At 39.1% G+C, this 20,946-nt stretch overlaps 1 pseudogene; it reads right to left on the reverse strand.

Annotated features, from left to right (window-relative positions):
- Positions 1–742: 742 nt before the first annotated feature.
- On the reverse strand, positions 743–1,608 carry LOC108348870 (60S ribosomal protein L21-like; annotated as a pseudogene).
- Positions 1,609–20,946: the final 19,338 nt, after the last annotated feature.

Genomic DNA, 20,946 nt, shown 5'->3' on the forward strand with positions numbered 1-20,946 from the left:
ATGGGGAGAAGTACAGAGGGTCAGGAATTTGAAAGGAGGAAAGTTGCAGTTGAGAAGGGGAAACTGGGGGTAACCACTAGAAAGTCCCAGATGCCAGGGACCCAAGAGGTTCCCAGGAACCAACAGAGAGAACATTAGTCAAAATACCCAACAAGGGGAGACTGAACCTGTAGAGACCATATTCAGTGGATAGGCCCAGCCCCCATTGAGGGTTGGGCAACCCATCCACCTCATATTAATCCAGAATTCCACCTGTCAAAAGGAAGTGCAGGGACAAAGAGTGGAGCGAAGGAAAGGCCATCCAGAGACTTCCCGATCAAGAAATCCCTCCCATCTGCAGACTATTGCTGATGTCAAGAAGTGCTTACTGATGGGAGCCTGGTATAGCTGTCCCCTGAAAGGCTCTACCAGATCCTGACCAATACAGATGCAGATGTTCACAGCCAAAAATTGGACTAAACGCAGGGACCTCAATGGAGGAGTTAAGGGAAGGAATGTAAGGGCTGAAAGGGCTTGCAACCTCATAGGAAAAACAACAGTTTCAACCAACCAGACCCTCCCAAATCTCCCAGGGACTAAACTACCAACCAAAGAGCACACACGGGGGTACTCAGGGCTCCAGCTGCATATGTAGCAGAGGATGGCCTTATTTGGCATCACTGAGAGGGGAGCCCCTTGGTCCTGTGGAGGCTTGATGACCCAGAGTAGAGGAATGCTAGGTGGGAGTGGATGGGCCGTTTGGGAGAGCACCCTCATAGAGATGGGGGAGAAGGAAAGAATAGGGGGTTTGTGGAGGGGAAACTAGGAAGGGGGATAGCATTTGAAATGTCAATAAAAGAATAAATTAAAAGTTTCAAAATCAAAAAAAAGAAAGAAAAGAAAAAGAATTGCTGTACACCCAAGTTACATTTGATTTTAGAAAATCCCTTGAATTTGATCTTTAAGAATTGGTAAATCAGCCACAGATCAAATAACTCTTCTCAACCTACCTCAAAAATAGCCATCATTTCATGATAAAGGATGCCTTCTTCTTTCTTTCTTTCTTTCTTTCTTTCTTTTTTTTTCTTTTTTCTGCAGTCCAGGTCCTTTATTTCCTTTGTGTACATTAGGCCATGAATTCGTATGGCATGGGCTCCAGCAGCTCAGGCTCCTTTCCGTTAGTCCTCACAAAGTAGGCTTCTCTGGGTGATGTAGGCTGGCGCTTCAGCTGAACCCAGGTGCCCTTCTCTTTGGCTTCCTTTTTCTTCTGATCGTTCTCCTTCACCTGCTTCAGGAAGCTGCCTCTACTCTTCGAGTGCTTGATGTGCTCAATCCGCACATTGATCCTCTTGGCCAGAATCTTGCCTTTAACTTGCTTATATACAATGATGCCCATGGCATGCTGGGTGATATTGTAGACTCTTCCGGTTTTGCCGTGTTAACACTTATGCGGCATTCCCTTTTGAACAGTGCCCATTCCCTTGATGTCTACAATATCACCCTTCTTGTAGATTCGCATGTATGTGGCCAAAGGAATGGCTCCATGTTTCCTATAAGGTCTAGAGAACATATACCGAGTACCTCTCCTCTTTCCTTTTGTGTTCATCATTTTGGCGAGTTACTGGAAGATGGCTGCCCCGGCAGAAAGCAAGGATGCCTTTTCTAAATCAGAATGAATACCAGTTTTTTACTTTATTATCAACTCACATAAGACACAATTTAAATAAATTTAAATATTTAAATAAGACCATGTCATTAGCTATGCTCATAATACTACTTAGAAGCCATAACCAATAAGTGACCCCACACACACAGAGTTAATTCACACAACCACACCCTTGAACAGAATGGCCTATGGCCTATTGTGTTATTTTAGAGACTCCTTTTAAAAGACAACTGACATTTACCATATTTATAAATATAAAGTAACACATGTACTTTTATTATAAATATATAAACTCTTATCATAAATACATGTGTTCATTATATTTACATTTGGTATAATGAATATTCCAAATACAGACTTAGAAATATGTCTTAAGTATATGTGAAAATACATTTTCAAAGCACAGTTTATCCGCATCTCCTTATAATGTTAGCGTTATGACGTTTTACGTCTTTGCAGAACAGGGATGACAGTGTCAGTAAGCTGTACAGCTGCTCTCTGCCACTCATTCGCTCTGCTCTGACTAGCCTTGCTCTCTTTCCCCTTTTCCCACTGACCTTCTTTCATTCTCCCTGTCCTTCATAAGGAAGGACGCAGGCCATGAACACAAATTTCATTTCCTCTACCTGTTCCATTGCCTGGTCTTAGGGCACTGGGGTCAAACACAGCCTGCTTTGAGGTTGAACTCTCTCCTTGCTAGCTGTCTAACTTTAGCAAATTATTCAGTCTCCTGTAGTCATGGTTTCTTATAAAAGGAAGTAAATGTCACAACTTCTCAAGGTTGTTGTAAGGCTGGGTCAGTTTCTATTTAGGAGCCAAATGATGAAGATTGTCACAATTATCTTTGATTATACTTGATCAATTCTAATTCATTACAGATTTCTCACTCACTGAAAGTAATTAAGAAAATCATTCACATGACGATCCTACTCATTTGATAATTTATCACATCAAGAGATCCAGAAATCTCTGTATAGATACAGTTTCAAACATATGTGAGCATATCGCGTTTACCAATAAATGAGGTAATAGTTTCATTTTTCTGGGGGAAGAAATTAACTTTAAGAAGTCAGGTACATTATCAGGGATTGGGGATTTAGCATTTTCAAAATACCCCCGAGAAGTAAAGGGAATTAGAATTCAGAAGTTGAACTTAATGATCTTTGAAAGTATTGATTTCATCAGGGCACATCCCTGAGTTTCACTATGCAGTCCAGGCTGGCCTCAAACTCAAAAACTTTCTGTCTCAGTCGCCCCCTAACTGCTTGAAGCCACACTCAACTTACCTTAGTCTTTGGGTCTAAGAATATTAAATCTTTCATATTCGTAAGTCTTTAACTCTTTTTCCCAAACCAACTTAGGACTGCACTTTCACATAAAACTCTTTATTCATGCTATAGAAAACAAATGTCAAACCAACCTTGCTTGCCTTGAGTAAATATAATGAACCTGTCTGTGTTTCAAGCTTAATTTCCAGAACTACCATAGAGAAGTTGGTCTGGTAGGAATCTTCTGCCTTCCTTTGAAGTGGATGGAGATCTATTTCTGATCATGATGTGTTCTAAACTCCCAGTGTTGTGAAAATCCTCCGATTTGAGGCTCCTAATTCCAAACCCTGACTCTCAAATTATATTACATTTGCTTCATCTTGGTTCTAAAACTCTTTCGTTTTCTTAGCCGACCTTTCTGGGGTGAAATGACAAGTTTTAAATCTCTTTCCTCATGTCTGAGGTCAGAACAAATGGAACAACCATCTCCATTTCCACACGATCCTTCAAGCAACCACAGCTGGATTGCTGGAATCCTTAGAGTGACAACTGGGTTGCTGGGATCCTTAGACTGACCACAGCTGGTTTGCTTCCCCTCTGTGAATTCAGAAGAAGGACCTTGGCCTGTCACTAATTTGGCACTTCCCTGAAAAACTTTTGCTGGCAAAGGATTAGATGTTATTTTGTTTTGTTCCGCAGACTTTTTTTTTCCTTTTAAACACAGCCGACTGACTTTCTCTCCATGAGCTACACTGCCTCTAGAGCAATCCATCCACTGGAACACCCAGCCTGCTTCTCAGTGAGAGAACATCCAGGCCTGCCAGTTCCATCAGGATAATAACTTACAGCTGAGGCTGCTGCATTCCCAACCCCTTTAATGTGACTGAGCACACAAGTATAAATATGCCAGACAAGGGAAAATGTTCAATTATTTTATTGCATTATTCTACAGTGTACATCATGTCTCCCCAGGCACTGAAAATAGCCCAAGTAAGCCACAAATAAGATACATCCTGTGATCATCAAAACAAGAACAAAATACAAAGTATGCCCTTGGTTTGTGGCTGAATAACTTAGAGTAGAAGATTATTGCCTCTCTCATCTAGAGCCTGCTTCTTTTATGTTATATAAATTAATTACACATAGAAATACTTCCACAATGAGATACAGTGCTGATTTCCTGAGAACAAAGCTCACAGGAAATCCCCAGATTTATTTGGAGAGACATTGATGTGGAATTACTCCACCTTTTATTTAGTTACAACTCTGAAATACAGCAACAAAATCTTGCACATTGTAACACTCACTGCCAATCTTGTTTTCTCTTGTTTGAGAAAGGAAAGAACTGGGAGGGGGAAGGAGGGATGGAGAGGTGGCTCAGCTGTTGAGAACACTGGGTGCTCTTCCCATTGCCCACATGGCAGTGGCTCACAACCATCTGGGATTCTAGTTCTGCGAGATCCAACATTCTTTTCTTACATCATCCCACACCAGATACGCTCATGATGCACAGACATACACGCAGGCAAAACATAAAATAAAAAGAAACAAGTCTTTAAACAGGGAAAAGAAGAAATAAACAAAAATCCTGAGTTTAATAATTATGTAAAGATCAAAGAAAAGTTAACATTGGGGGAACTGGGCTTACTAACCAGTTTCCTAACACACAAGAGCATTTATTTAAAGAATGTATTAAGTACTATTGGCTTACTTTAAACTATTTATAATATTAAAAGGAGCAGTGTTTCTGCTGTATAGATAGAGTTTCTAAAGTATAGGGTCTTACTTTGAGATAGTGACTTGGATCATACAAGAGGTGAATGTTGGGGACAATTTTCTGTACTCCACATTACCACAGTTGTACTTTCGACATTGTTCAAAGAAACGGCCTAAAAGTTTGATCACAAGAAGGCCAAATGTTTATTCACATCACCTTAATTACCATAAATTGGAAGGAATTGAATAAGAACTATTAGAAGCCTTGGTGGACAATTGTAGCAAGAAGCTATTGACTGAACACATAGACTGAAAGGAAGTAGATACCAACAATGGGAAGACAGAGATAGAGAGGCGTGAGGTACTGCGAAGAATGCCAAGGGCCACCAGACCACAATGGTTCTTGTGGTGACTAGTTTTGATGTCAACTTAACACATACTAGAATCATCTGAGAAGGAGCTTCAACAAAAGAATTATCCTGATTGCTTTAATTAATTTGAGACGATCCTCTCCAAGCCTGGGCAGAACCTTCTGGTATAGGAACAGATAAGAAGTCCATGGCAGTTGACCTTCTCTTCCACTGCTGAGTCAATTTACCCTCTGGCTGCTGCTGCTGCTGATACCCCCATTGCTATCACATATGAGATAAAGTGCTATTGACCCGAGTCAGTGTTCTGAGTTGACTGAAAGCCAAAGTCTCTTCAGGAACTGCTGAGATTCCCACCCTTGTGGTTTGAGCAACTACATGCTTGTTGGCCTTAGTGAGAGACAGCTACTGTGGGACTGCTCGAACGGCTGAATCACCAGCCTCAAGCACCCAGCTACTGCTGAAGCATCAGACCCTCATCCTCTCAGATGGGAGACAACTTTTGTTACTATTTTAGCACAAGCTGATTTAATTAACTATTTTATTCATATATTCATCCCATTGATTTTGTTCTAGAGAGCCCTGACCAATAGGGTGAATGTATGTATTAAAATGATTGTCATTCAGTCTGATTAATATAACAGAAAATTGAAAAGAAGTACAAAAAGGCAGAAGAAGAAGAAGAAGAAGAAGAAGAAGAAGAAGAAGAAGAAGAAGAAGAAGAAGAAGAAGAAGAAGAGGAGGAGGAAGAAGAAGAGGAAGAGGAAGAGGAAGAGGAAGAGGAAGGAGAGGGAGAGGGAGAGGGAGGAGGAGGAGGAGGAGGAGAAGGAGAAGAAGAAGAAGAAGAAGAAGAAGAAGAAGAAGAAGAAGAAGAAGAAGAAGAAGAAGAAGAAGAAGAAGAAGAAGAAGAAGAAGAAGAAGAAGAAAAAGAAGAAGAAGAAGAAGAAGAAGAACAACAACAACAACAACAACAATAGAGGAAGATTTTTTTTTTGAAGGAAGCACACTTTAATGAACCTTTGTGAAGAGGATAATTCTGTCAGGCAACCAAGAAGCCCAAGCATTTAAATTTTTAGAAAGGGGGGGTGTCTTAGTTAGGGTTTTACTGCTGTGAACAGACACCATGACCAAGGCAACTCTTATAAAGACAACATTTAATTGGGGCTGACTTACAGGTCAGAGGTTCAATCCATTATCATCAAGGTAGGCACATGTAAGTATCCAGGCAGGCATGGTGCAGAAAGAGCTTAGAGTTCTCCATCTGAAGGTTCCTAACAGACTACTGAATTCCCGGCAGCTAAGATGGTCTTATAGACCACATCCACAGTGAGGCATTTACTTCAAAGGCCACACCTTCTAATATTGCCACTCCCTGGGCCAAATATATTCAAACCATCACAGGGGGAAATCTCGTGTTCTGCAAAACAAAGAATTGGGGAGAAATGTAATTGTAGAATAGCAAACACAATTTCTAGTCTTATAGACATAAGTTTGTCTCAGTGGAGGAATTTTAGAAATTAGCAGAAAATTCTAAACTAAATGGGAATTCCCTTTATGCTCTGTATAATGAGGCACTAATGAATAGTTCTGGGTAGAAAATAAACCCTGCTAGCTTTTAGTTTAGGGTTTACCTATGAAGAATGTGGAGTGTGAATTTGCAACAAAAGTAACTTCAATAGTAGGAGATAAAAGTTATATATTTAAAACAACCAGGAAAGCACAAAGATTTTTACTTAATATATTAAGTGTTGCTATATCAAAATACCTGAGGTTGTGTAAAGTTGGGTAGGAGAGATGACTCTGCTATTAAAGGCTAGGCTTACAGCAATGACAACAAGAAAGAAAAAAGAAAAATAGGTTTGTTAGTTCAAAATTTGGAAGTTCACTATCTATGACCCATGACCTCATAAGTTGTTCTTTGGTAAGGACTTCAAGCCAGGTGGCATCTTGCTAGGAGAACATGTAAAAGTGACCATATAATGAGAAAGAATGTCTTACCTAAAGAAAGAGTGAGCCTTGTAGTTTTACAAATCCCTCTGGTAAGAGCCACTACTTTACTACAAAATATAAATGTCAATCACTTCAGAGGACCACATCCAAAGTGATCTAATTACCTTGCCTTGTGACTCTTTAAGATTTCACTACTTCTCAATACCATCACACCAAGAACTAAGTTTCCAATACACTGACCTCTGGAGAGTACATACATATACTCAAATCATATCCAAACAGTAGTAAGACTACTCAGACAACAGCAAAAGTGGAAATGCCCATTTGAAAATGTGGAAAATGGAGAAACAAAATGGTGACCATTTGATGACACAGCAAACAAAATATACAAGAGGAAAGGCTAAACGTAATATTTAATTATGTGACAACCGCTCCCCAGAAAATGCCTTTAATCCATTTTTCAAATCATCCTGGATCTTTGACTGTACACACTTAGTTCTGTCTCTGTGGATACACAATCAATCCGTTCACTAGACCTTTGTGTAGCCTTTAGTTTCAGTCCTGAGTAGTTTGAACCTTGAAAACTGGGTAGTGGCCAGGACACCAAGTTGACTTTGCCAGGGTTTTGTGAGAAATCACTGACAAAGGGGAAGAACATTAACATGGAAATGATAAGAGAATGTACTCTCTAAGAGTACAAAGAAAGGGGCCAGGGGAATCCTGCTATTGACTCTTTGTTTAAAAAAACTTACTTCTATCGCCTATAAGCACTGATTTCTTCTTACCTCAAACAATAGCTTACTTCATTGTGTTTTGTGAGACTGGGCCTCATAATGGATCCATGGTTGCTCAGGAACTCACTTTGTAGACCAGGCTAGCTTCAACTACACAGAGTCACCTGCTGAGATTAGTGTTGTGTATCTTTATACTTGGTTTCAGGTTACATTTACACAAGATGTTAAGTGTTCAGTAAATTTTAAACAAAATAAAACTTTAAGTAGTTATCTCTAAAAATTTTTAATATTAGGATATAGTTAATCATTTTCCTGTCTCTCTCCTTCCTCCAAGCCCTTCCATATAACTCCTCCCTGATATCTTGCAAATGTATGGCCTCTTTACATTAGTTGTGGCTGCATACATATAAGTAGCTATTTATTTTTAATGCTAATGAGAGTATTAGGGATGTTTCTAAAAATCTTTGTACAGAAGAAGCATTGGGTGTTTTTATTTCTTCTCAGAGGGCAATGAAGACTGAAAGCTCTGAGTTCAGTGTAGGAATACTGAGTATGATGGGACAGGTTAGAAAATAAACTATTCTGGCTCTAGGTAGTGGTTCATTGTGCACATGGAAAGCATTCTAGTTTCTCATCATCTGAGATAAAAGTATCTATGGAGAACTAGGCAAGGTTCATCATAGACCCCATTTTCCACAGTTCTAAGAGGTAAGTAATATGCATAACTACTATGAATGCCATACAGATTTCAAATTAACCAAAAAGAAATGTCTGAGTAGTTTTCCTAAAACAAAAACTTCTCTGGGAGAGCTTTAAAAAAGAAGGAAGAGGTAAATTCCAGTGATTCTTCAATATGAAAATGTCAGATGTGACTCACTTCCTGATAAATGAAAGAATACGTCAGGAGAATAGGCATAATACTCCTGCTTTCTAGAGGTTTTTTTTCTAGACAATTCTTTGATTTTTAACTCATAGGTAAGTTTTAGGGGACTAACATGATGTGATAGATAAGGCCTATTGTGACATTTGTTTTTCTCTCATAGGAAGTCAGGTCTTCAGCAAAATTATTAGAATCTTTTAAGGTCAAGATCACTCAAATGCAGAAGGTAGACAAAACAAAGCAAAATAAAAATTACTTAAAACCAAGACATGAATGTGGCAAAGCAAAGACAGAATCTGCCTGCAATCTGGTGGGATTGTAAAAACCAGTGACAGCAGTGAACAGCCTTCTCCTCATGCTTAGGGACTGAGATAAGGGATGAACAAGGAATGAGAAGACCCCATATTCAATTACCTTTGAATTTAAACTTACACAACATGTCTGCTGAACAGAGAAGCCTCATGTAATCACTGACAAGATGGTATTAAAGGATTCATTCTAAATGAGGAAGGAGTTATAAATCAAAGGAGTAGGAAATACTAACAACAATAATAATAAACAAACAAAAACTGGTGCTTAAAATAGAGAAGTAAGAAATCTATTTGTAGTAGAAATTTAAAACCTCCTTGGAGGAGAGAGGAAGGGAGAGGAAGCAATGGAGGAAAGCGCTTTGAGCCGATCCAGTACCAAACCAGAGTGTTTTGAGTGATGTATATATGGCATCAGAGTATCTCTTCACTCAGCCAAAAAAGTGAGTAGTCAGTGAGTAACAGAAAAATTGTAAAGAGGATCCTGAGAAGACTGGAAATAGAAATATCATTTCAATATCACCACTGTCTGAGTAGATGAAAAATAATATTTTCAAAAGCCAATCTGCATTCCTGTATTTACTGTCACATTATTAACAATAGACACAATAATTGGTGGAATCAATCAAACTGGCCATTCATGAATGAATACATTAAGAAAGCATTTTATTTATATATGATAAAAATGATCCAACCATAAAAAGAAGCAAAATCCTGATATTTTTACATGAATCAGCAGCATAGAAAACTAAAAAGGGTATATTATGTTAAGTGAAATAAGCCAGGCACAGAAAGGCAAATATCATGTGTACTTGTTCGAATATGAAAGTTAAAATAGTTGCTCTCATGGAAGAGTGGCATAGCAGTTACCAAACATCAAAGAAAGTGGCATAGTGGTTACATACACTGAAATGTAACACTATATTCTGTAAATATGTGCACTTATTAAGTGGCAAATAAAAATTATAAACTCAGATATCAGTTTAGCATATAAAAAAGGTTGGTTGAGAGAATGCAGTGGAACAGTGAGGGGCCCACAAATTAGACATTCCCCAAGAGGATACTACTATATCTGTAATTCTTTGGAGGGGTTTCTTCTGTCCCCTTTGTACCTAAATAACTACAAGGCATTTCTACACTTCCTCTGGCCTGTTCTAGCTAATGAATAACTGACCCAGAGACCTTGTAATTTTAACAAGCTGTAAACTGGGAAGGTTTTGAGCTATCCCAACTCTTTGCAATTGCCTACTTTCCATCCACATGGTCCTTTACCTTTAGTCTGAGTCTGACTTTGGCTCACTTTGGCCTATGTATGTCCTCCTGCATACTCTCTTAAGGTAAATCTTACTGTTCTCTCCACACCTTCCTCTCCTCCCCTCCTCCTCCTCCTCCTCCTCCTCCTTTCCCTCCTCCTCCCTTTCCTCCTCCTCCTCCTTCTTTTCTTCCTCTCTCTCTCTCTCTCTCTCTCTCTCTCTCTCTCTCTCTCTCTCTCTCTCTCATCTCCCTGGGACACCTCTCCTCCCCTGATTGGAATCAGAAGTTCCACTCTACATTCTTCTGCCCAGCTAATTAGCTGATCAGTTCTTTATTAACCAATCAGAAGATGATGAAGGAGTTTACAAAACACTGAGACAAGTGATATTTCATAAAAATAACAATACCAAATTCCTCCAACCTGTACTCACTCAACTCTGCCACTACAGAAATCAACATTTGAATAATATAAGGACAACTTTGATGCAGTGGACACGGAGATTATGCCAACATGCTACCAACATAGGTTGTTGCTGAACCAGAAGCTGTAGGCTTGGAAGAGGAGTGATATGCCTGGAATTAAAGTACTCATCACAGAAGACAATGTCCTCTTCAAGTCTGAGGTAGTCTCTGTCACTGAGACTAGTATAATAATCTATTCTCCATCCACATAAAATCACAGTATTTTACTTACTTCAGTAATATAATTGTCAGCATTTAGAAACAAAGAAAAAATATCAGAAAAAAGCCACAAAATTGTGTATATCATATCATAACAAAAAATTTCCCAATACATTGTTTCTATGGAAGCTGACTTGGCCACACAGAATGATAACCAGAAGCACTACTGCAATAAGAAACATTAAAAAGTTTTAGAGCCACCCAATTAGACAAGATGGATAAAGCAAAGAAGTGCAGACCGACAGGAGCCGGATATAGATCGCTCCTGAGAGACACAGCCAGAATACAGCAAATTCAGAGGCGAATGCCAGCAGCAAACCACTGAATTGAGAATAGGACCCCCGTTGAAGGAATCAGAGAAAGAACTGGAAGAGCTTGAAGGGGCTCGAGACCCCAAAAGTACAACAATGCCAAGCAACCAGAGCTTCCATGGACTAAGCCACTACCTAAAGACTATACATGGACTGACCCTGGACTCTGACCTCATAGGTAGCAATGAATATCCTAGTAAGAGCACCAGTGGAAGGGGAAGCCCTGGGTCCTGCTAAGACTGAACCCCCAGTGAACTAGACTATGGGGGGAGGGCGGCAATGGGGGGAGGGTTGGGAGGGGAACACCCATAAGGAAGGGGAGGGGGGAGGGGGATGTTTGCCCGGAAACCGGGAAAGGGAATAACACTTGAAATGTATATAAGAAATACTCAAGTTAATAAAAAAAAAAGTTTGACTTCTTGTTTCAGATTTCTGTGAGACTGAAAATATATCTATGAGTTTCATTGAAAGCATCATCATGATTTTCATAGACTTATTAAAAGACATTAACAGTCAATCACTTTGGGCTTATTTTAATCAGATTCAACTCTTGATACATTACCAACATACAGGAGCACAGAAAGTTTGAGAAATGTTATGTTAATATATTTATTTTTTGCCTCAAGACATGACTGTGGCAGAAAAGGACTGAAGTTCAGGACTTTGAGGCAAAGGCTTCAAGTAGCTATGGTCCTGATTGTAGTTGAGCAAGATTTTCATGGCTTGAGCAGATTTTATTGATGCAAAGCATACTATAATTTTTTATATTGTCTGAGAATTTTCAAGTGAACTACAGATGTTGAAAGGAGCAAGTGCAGTGTGAAAGTTAATCTGCTTAAATGATGTCTAAGTGAATCCAAGTATCTGGTTGATAGGGAAATATCAGCTGCCAAACGAAACACCATGGTAAGTAAAAACGTAGTTTTACTGCTAAATTTGACTGGTAGGTTTTGTTTAAAAAAATCATTTTTTATGCATGGCCAATGAATTATAAGATAATGTAAAAGGAAAACTTGTAAAACACATGATAAAGTTTCTTGGGTAGCTAAAAAACTCTGATGGCAAATCAGAAATACACAGTAATCTCCATAAATAGGATCAACCACACAAGCATTTTCTTAACAACTAACTAAATAAATGAAATTCAAAACTCGTGAAAGTATTTTGTAGCTTTTTAAAATTAAAATGACATACCATAGCATAAGACCAACATTTCGCTGATACCAGGTATCTCTCTTATTTTAGTTTTAGGGATGTGATGGATGGAAAGAGTAGTGTCACCACAATAAAAGGAAACTATTTAACTGACATACTCCAAGTACAAGGAAATTCTTCAGTCCTTAGATAGCATGCGATCTATGAAAAGCTCAGTCCTGGTATCCAGACGCAACACTTTAGCATCTCTACTCAAATCTCCTTGCACCTGCCAGTTACACACCTAACGAGGGTCAGCTCTGTATTTTTTTTCAAGTATATGGAGTAATCTAGGTTTTATCTTATTTTGGTTTTGGTTTGATTTGTCCAAGACTGTCTTCCTGCCTCAACTTCTCATGTTCTAGAAGAATATATGCTACTACTTTTTTCCTCTTAGACTAACTTTGAATGGACAAAGAGATTTCCTAGGAACTGTTACAGTTAGAGTGTAGGGTACCCCTGGGCCTCCATGGGAATGGCAGGTCATTATTTGGGATGGTGAAGGCTTTGAGAAAAGAAATGTAGTATGAAGCTTACATCACTGAAGACATATCTTCAAAGATTGCTTATCTTTCTTCCTTTGAAGAGAAGAAAGTTCTCTTCCCCATGTGCTGCTTTGCCACAGAAGCAACCAGGTTAGCTGGGAATGGGCTAAAACCCCTAAATCAATGAGCACAATAAAACTTTTCTCTTCATGAGTTGATCATATTCGGCTTTGTTATATTAATGAAAAGTTGGACTTCATGGAAATCTAAGTTAAATTCTTTTCTTAAAAATAAATGGGTCATTTATATATGGTCTGAAATTAAATGTAAAGAAGAAAATCATAAGGTGCCTTATTTTAAACTGCTCTCAAGCATCTTTAAATTCTTCTTAATCTTAAATAAAACAAACCTGGAGTGTATATATAGTTGATTGTGGGCAGAAATTAAACTATAGGTATATCGTAATCATCTCTCTAATGTTGCCAAATTCCAACAATTGTAATATAAATATTTGATTGATATTATAAGTAATTTGATTGTCATGTAAGGCATATTGATTTGCAAAATTCTAGTGTATCTTTCCTATTAAAGCAAAATATCACACCCGCGGATCCCGGCCCACAGCAGCTCTCTGCTCTCAGACCCTGTGAGAGAGAGACCCAACCGCCTGGTCAGGTGGGCACTCCTGAGGCTGCAGAGCAGAAGAGACCACCAACACTGCAACCCCTGCCCACATCCCTGGCCCAAGAGGAAACTGTATAAGGCCTCTGGGCTCCCGTGGGGGAGGGCCCAGGAGCGGCAGGACCCCTGCCTGAGACACCGCCGGAACCTGAAGGAAACAGACCAGATAAACAGTTCTCTGCACCCAAATCCCGTGGGAGGGAAAGCTAAACCTTCAGAGAGGCAGACAAGCCTGGGAAACCAGAAGAGACTGCTCTCTGCACACACATCTCGGACGCCAGAGGAAAAAGCCAAAGACCATCTGGAACCCTGGTGCACTGAAGCTCCCGGAAGGGGCAGCACAGGGCTTCCTGGTTGCTGCCGCTGCAGAGAGCCCGTGGGCAGCACCCCACGAGCGAACTTGAGCCTCGGGACCACAGGTAAGACCAAATTTTCTGCTGCAAGAAAGCTGCCTGGTGAACTCAAGACACAGGCCCACAGGAACAGCTGAAGACCTGTAGAGAGGAAAAACTACACGCCCAAAAGCAGAACACTCTGTCCCCATAACTGACTGAAAGAGAGGAAAACAGGTCTACAGCACTCCTGACACACAGGCTTATAGGACAGTCTAGCCACTGTCAGAAATAGCAGAACAAAGTAACACTAGAGATAATCTGATGGCGAGAGGCAAGCGCAGGAACCCAAGCAACAGAAACCAAGACTACATGGCACCATCGGAGCCCAATTCTCCCATCAAAACAAACATGGAATATCCAAACACACAAGAAAAGCAAGATCTAGTTTCAAAATCATTTTTGATCATGATGCTGGAGGACTTCAAGAAAGATGTGAAGAACTCCCTTAGAGAACAAGTAGAAGCCTAGAGAGGAATCGCAAAAATGCCTGAAAGAATTCCAGGAAAACATAAATAAACAAGTAGAAACCCATAGAGAGGAGACACAAAAATCCCTGAAAGAATTCCAGGAAAACATAAATAAACAAGTAGAAGCCCATAGAGAGGAGACACAAAAATCCCTGAAAGAATTCCAGGAAAACACAATCAAACAGTTGAAGGAATTAAAAATGGAAATAGAAGCAATCAAGAAAGAACACATGGAAACAACCCTGGATATAGAAAACCAAAAGAAGAGACAAGGAGCTGTAGATACAAGCTTCACCAACAGAATACAAGAGATGGAAGAGAGAATCTCAGGAGCAGAAGATTCCATAGAAATCATTGACTCAACTGTCAAAGATAATGTAAAGCGGAAAAAGCTACTGGTCCAAAACATACAGGAAATCCAGGACTCAATGAGAAGATCAAACCTAAGGATAATAGGTATAGAAGAGAGTGAAGACTCCCAGCTCAAAGGACCAGTAAATATCTTCAACAAAATCATAGAAGAAAACTTCCCTAACCTAAAAAAAGAGATACCCATAGACATACAAGAAGCCTACAGAACTCCAAATAGATTGGACCAGAAAAGAAACACCTCCCGTCACATAATTGTCAAAACACCAAACGCACAAAATAAAGAAAGAATATTAAAAGCAGTAAGGGAAAAAGGTCAAGTAACATATAGAGGCAGACCTATCAGAATCACAACAGACTTCTCGCCAGAAACTATGAAGGCCAGAAGATCCTGGACTGATGTCATACAGACCCTAAGAGAACACAAATGTCAGCCCAGGTTACTGTATCCAGCAAAATTCTCAATTAACATTGATGGAGAAACCAAGATATTCCATGACAAAACCAAATTTATACAATATCTTTCTACAAATCCAGCACTACTAAGGATAATAAATGGTAAAGCCCAACATAAGGAGGCAAGCTATACCCTAGAAGAAGCAAGAAACTAATCGTCTTGGCAACAAAACAAAGAGAATGAAAGCACACAAACATAACCTCATATCCAAATATGAATATAACAGGAAGCAATAATCACTATTCCTTAATATCTCTCAACATCAATGGACTCAACTCCCCAATAAAAAGACATAGATTAACAAACTGGATACGCAATGAGGACCCTGCATTCTGCTGCCTACAGGAAACACACCTCAGAGACAAAGACAGACACTACCTCAGAGTGAAAGGCTGGAAAACAACTTTCCAAGCAAATGGTCAGAAGAAGCAAGCTGGAGTAGCCATTCTAATATCAAATAAAATCAATTTTCAACTAAAAGTCATCAAAAAAGATAAGGAAGGACACTTCATATTCATCAAAGGAAAAATCCACCAAGATGAACTCTCAATCCTAAATATCTATGCCCCAAATACAAGGGCACCTACATATGTAAAAGAAACCTTACTAAAGCTCAAAACACACATTGCACCTCACACAATAATAGTGGGAGATTTCAACACCCCACTCTCATCAATGGACAGATCATGGAAACAGAAATTAAACAGAGATGTAGACAGACTAAGAGAAGTCATGAGCCAAATGGACTTAACGGATATTTATAGAACATTCTATCTTAAAGCAAAAGGATATACCTTCTTCTCAGCTCCTCATGGTACTTTCTCCAAAATTGACCATATAATTGGTCAAAAAACGGGCCTCAACAGGTACAGAAAGATAGAAATAATCCCATGCGTGCTCTCGGACCACCACGGCCTAAAATTGGTCTTCAATAACAATAAGGGAAGAATGACCACATATACGTGGAAATTGATACTCAATGATAACCTGGTCAAGGATGAAATAAAGAAAGAAATTAAAAACTTTTTAGAATTTAATGAAAATGAAGGTACAACATACCCAAACTTATGGGACACAATGAAAGCTGTGCTAAGAGGAAAACTCATAGCACTGAGTGCCTGCAGAAAGAAACAGGAAAGAGCATATGTCAGCAGCTTGACAGCACACCTAAAAGCTCTAGAACAAAAAGAAGCAAATACACCCAGGAGGAGTAGAAGGCAGGAAATAATCAAACTCAGAGCTGAAATCAACCAAGTAGAAACAAAAAGGACCATAGAAAAAATCAACAGAACCAAAAGTTGGTTCTTTGAGAAAATCAACAAGATAGATAAACCCTTAGCCAGATTAACGAGAGGACACAGAGTGCGTCCAAATTAACAAAATCAGAAATGAAAAGGGAGACATAACTAGATTCAGAGGAAATTCAAAAAATCATCAGATCTTACTATAAAAACCTATATTCAACAAAACTTGAAAATCTGCAGGAAATGGACAATTTCCTAGACAGATACCAGGTATCAAAGTTAAATCAGGAACAGATAAACCAGTTAAACAACCCCATAATTCCTAAGGAAATAGAAGCAGTCATTAAAGGTCTCCCAACCAAAAAGAGTCCAGGTCCAGACGGGTTTAGTGCAGAATTCTATCAAACCTTCATAGAAGACCTCATACCAATATTATCCAAACTATTCCACAAAATTGAAACAGATGGAGCCCTACCGAATTCCTTCTACGAAGCCACAATTACTCTTATACCTAAACCACACAAAGACCCAACAAAGAAAGAGAACTTCAGACCAATTTCCCTTATGAATATCGACGCAAAAATACTCAATAAAATTCTGGCAAACCGAATTCAAGAGCACATCAAAACAATCATCCACCATGATCAAGTAGGCTTCATCCCAGGCATGCAGGGATGGTTTAATATACGGAAAACCATCAACGTGATTCATCATATAAACAAACTGAAAGAACAGAACCACATGATCATTTCATTAGATACTGAGAAAGCATTTGACAAAATTCAACACCCCTTCATGATAAAAGTCCTGGAAAGAATAGGAATTCAAGGCCCATACCTAAACATAGTAAAAGCCATATACAGCAAACCAGTTGCTAACATTAAACTAAATGGAGAGAAACTTGAAGCAATCCCACTAAAATCAGGGACTAGACAAGGCTGCCCACTCTCTCCCTACTTATTCAATATAGTTCTTGAAGTTCTAGCCAGAGCAATCAGACAACAAAAGGAGATCAAGGGGATACAGATCGGAAAAGAAGAGGTCAAAATATCACTATTTGCACATGACATGATAGTATATTTAAGTGATCCCAGAAGTTCCACCAGAGAACTACTAAAGCTGATAAACAACTTCAGCAAAGTGGCTGGGTATAAAATTAACTCAAATAAATCAGTTGCCTTCCTCTATACAAAAGAGAAAAAAGCCGAGAAAGAAATTAGGGAAACGACACCCTTCATAATAGACCCAAATAATATAAAGTACCTCGGTGTGACTTTAACCAAACAAGTAAAAGATCTGTACAATAAGAACTTCAAGACACTGAGGAAAGAAATTGAAGAAGACCTCAGAAGATGGAAAGATCTCCCATGCTCATGGATTGGCAGGATTAATATAGTAAAAATGGCCATTTTACCAAAAGCAATCTACAGATTCAATGCAATCCCCATCAAAATACCAATCCAATTCTTCAAAGAGTTAGACAGAACAATTTGCAAATTCATCTGGAATAACAAAAAACCCAGGATAGCTAAAGCTATCCTCAACAATAAAAGGACTTCAGGGGGAATCACTATCCCTGAACTCAAGCAGTATTACAGAGCAATAGTGATAAAAACTGCATGGTATTGGTACAGAGACAGACAGATAGACCAATGGAATAGAATTGAAGACCCAGAAATGAACCCACACACCTATGGTCACTTGATTTTTGACAAAGGAGCCAAAACCATCCAATGGAAAAAAGATAGCATTTTCAGCAAATGGTGCTGGTTCAACTGGAGGGCAACATGTAGAAGAATGCAGATCGATCCATGCTTATCACCCTGTACAAAGCTTAAGTCCAAGTGGATCAAGGACCTCCACATCAAACCAGACACACTCAAACTAATAGAAAAAAAACTAGGGAAGCATCTGGAACACATGGGCACTGGAAAAAATTTCCTGAACAAAACACCAATGGCTTATGCTCTAAGATCAAGAATCGACAAATGGGATCTCATAAAACTGCAAAGCTTCTGTAAGGCAAAGGACACTGTGGTTAGGACAAAACGGCAACCAACAGATTGGGAAAAGATCTTTACCAATCCTACAACAGATAGAGGCCTTATATCCAAAATATACAAAGAACTCAAGAAGTAGGCCGCAGGGAAACAAATAACCCTATTAAAAAATGGGGTTCAGAGCTAAACAAAGAATTCACAGCTGAGGAATGCCGAATGGCTGAGAAACACCTAAAGAAATGTTCAACATCTTTAGTCATAAGGGAAATGCAAATCAAAACAACCCTGAGATTTCACCTCACACCAATGCGATTGGCTAAGATCAAAAACTCAGGTGACAGCAGATGCTGGCGAGGATGTGGAGAAAGAGGAACACTCCTCCATTGTTGGTGGGATTGCAGACTGGTAAAACCATTCTGGAAATCAGGCTGGAGGTTCCTCAGAAAATTGGACATTGAACTGCCTGAGGATCCAGCTATACCTCTCTTGGGCATATACCCAAAAGATGCCTCAACATATAAAAAGACACGTGCTCCACTATGTTCATCGCAGCCTTATTTATAATAGCCAGAAGCTGGAAAGAACCCAGATGCCCTTCAACAGAGGAATGGATGCAGAAAATGTGGTACATCTACACAATGGAATATTACTCAGCTATCAAAAACAACGGCTTTATGAAATTCGTAGGCAAATGGTTGGAACTGGAAAACATCATCCTGAGTGAGCTAACCCAATCACAGAAAGACATACATGGTATGCACTCATTGATAAGTGGCTATTAGCCCAAATGCTTGAATTACCCTAGATCCCTAGAACAAACGAAACTCAAGACGGATGATCAAAATGTGAATGCTTCACTCCTTCTTTAAATGAGGAAAAAGAATACCCTTGGCAGGGAAGGGAGAGGCAAAGATTAAAACAGAGACTGAAGGAACACCCATTCAGAGCCTGCCCCACATGTGGCCCATACATATACAGCCACCCAATTAGACAAGATGGATGAAGCAAAGAAGTGCAGACCGACAGGAGCCGGATGTAGATCGCTCCTGAGAGACACAGCCAGAATAAAGCAAATACAGAGGTGAATGCCAGCAGCAAACCACTGAACTGAGAATAGGTCCCCCGTTGAAGGAATCAGAGAAAGAACTGGAAGAGCTTGAAGGGGCTCGAGACCCCAAAAGTACAACAATGCCAAGCAACCAGAGCTTCCAGGGACTAAGCCACTACCTAAAGACTATACATGGACTGACCCTGGACTCTGACCCCATATGTAGCAATGAATATCCTAGTAAGAGCACCAGTGGAAGGGGAAGCCCTGGGTCCTGCTAAGACTGAACCCCCAGTGAACTAGACTATGGGGGGAGGGCGGCAATGGGAGGAGGGTTGGGAGGGGAACACCCATAAGGAAGGGGTGGTGGAGGGGGATGTTTGTCCGGAAACCGGGAAAGGGACTAACACTTGAAATGTATATAAGAAATACTCAAGTTAATAAAAAAAAAAGAAAAAAAAAGAAAAATATCTAAGTGAGATTTGTGTTTATATTTATGATATATTTATATTTATCTATATATAGATACATATGCACTATAGCATGACTCATATTCTCTTATCCTTTATTTTAACTGGAACTGTTACATAACTCGTTAAATGTTTATGGAAAGTATTTCCAGTATGAAGACGTCTACAGAAAAACCAGGTATCCTTTTCAACTAGGAGCCTCAGATTGGGAGAAATTTAAAACACTGCGAAGAGAGAACACAGTTCATGCTACTTAACTAAATTTCTTCCACTTAAAGCTGAGTGGCAGATGGCAAAGTCCAGCTTCCCCCAACATCTTTCCAGCATACTATGAAGTAGAACTTCATACATAACAGAACGATAAGTCAGTTACAAAGTACTGGGAAACTACAAGCTCAAATGAAGATTCAATGATCACAAAATTGAGGACACTAGAATAAAACAATGCTATTACTGTCAAGAGACAACTGAGCTCCAAACCACAGAAACACAGTCTCCACTTCCTTAGCTTTGAAACAAATAAATTATCTCTTTTGTCTTGATTTCCTCCACTGACAACTAATGAAAAACTCACCCACTCCATAAGGATATCATATTACATAAAACAGTGTATATAATATATACAGCAAAATATAAGGCATAAAAACATTCAGTATATGATATTATTAACAGCATGTAGCCTAGTCGTTATGCCAGTAGCATCTTAAATGTCAGGCCACCGATAGACTCTTTGGTTGTGGAAATTTTTTTTTGGAAGTTGAAGAAGTACTACTATTTTAAAAATGTGTCAGATCCAATGGAACATAAAAATGAATAATAAATACTATTGTCTTCATATAGTCATCAAATAAAGTCATATATATCACAGCAATTATGATGAAAAATTCCATTTTAGTATAATCCTATATTATATACATTTACTCACATATGCATACATCTACATTTTATAAATATATTATATATATGTTGTATATATGACATATATATACACTATATATATTGTGTATGTAGTGACAGCGAG

The sequence above is a fragment of the Rattus norvegicus genome, chromosome 1 (assembly GCF_036323735.1).
Source record: "Rattus norvegicus strain BN/NHsdMcwi chromosome 1, GRCr8, whole genome shotgun sequence".
Taxonomy (NCBI): domain Eukaryota; kingdom Metazoa; phylum Chordata; class Mammalia; order Rodentia; family Muridae; genus Rattus; species Rattus norvegicus.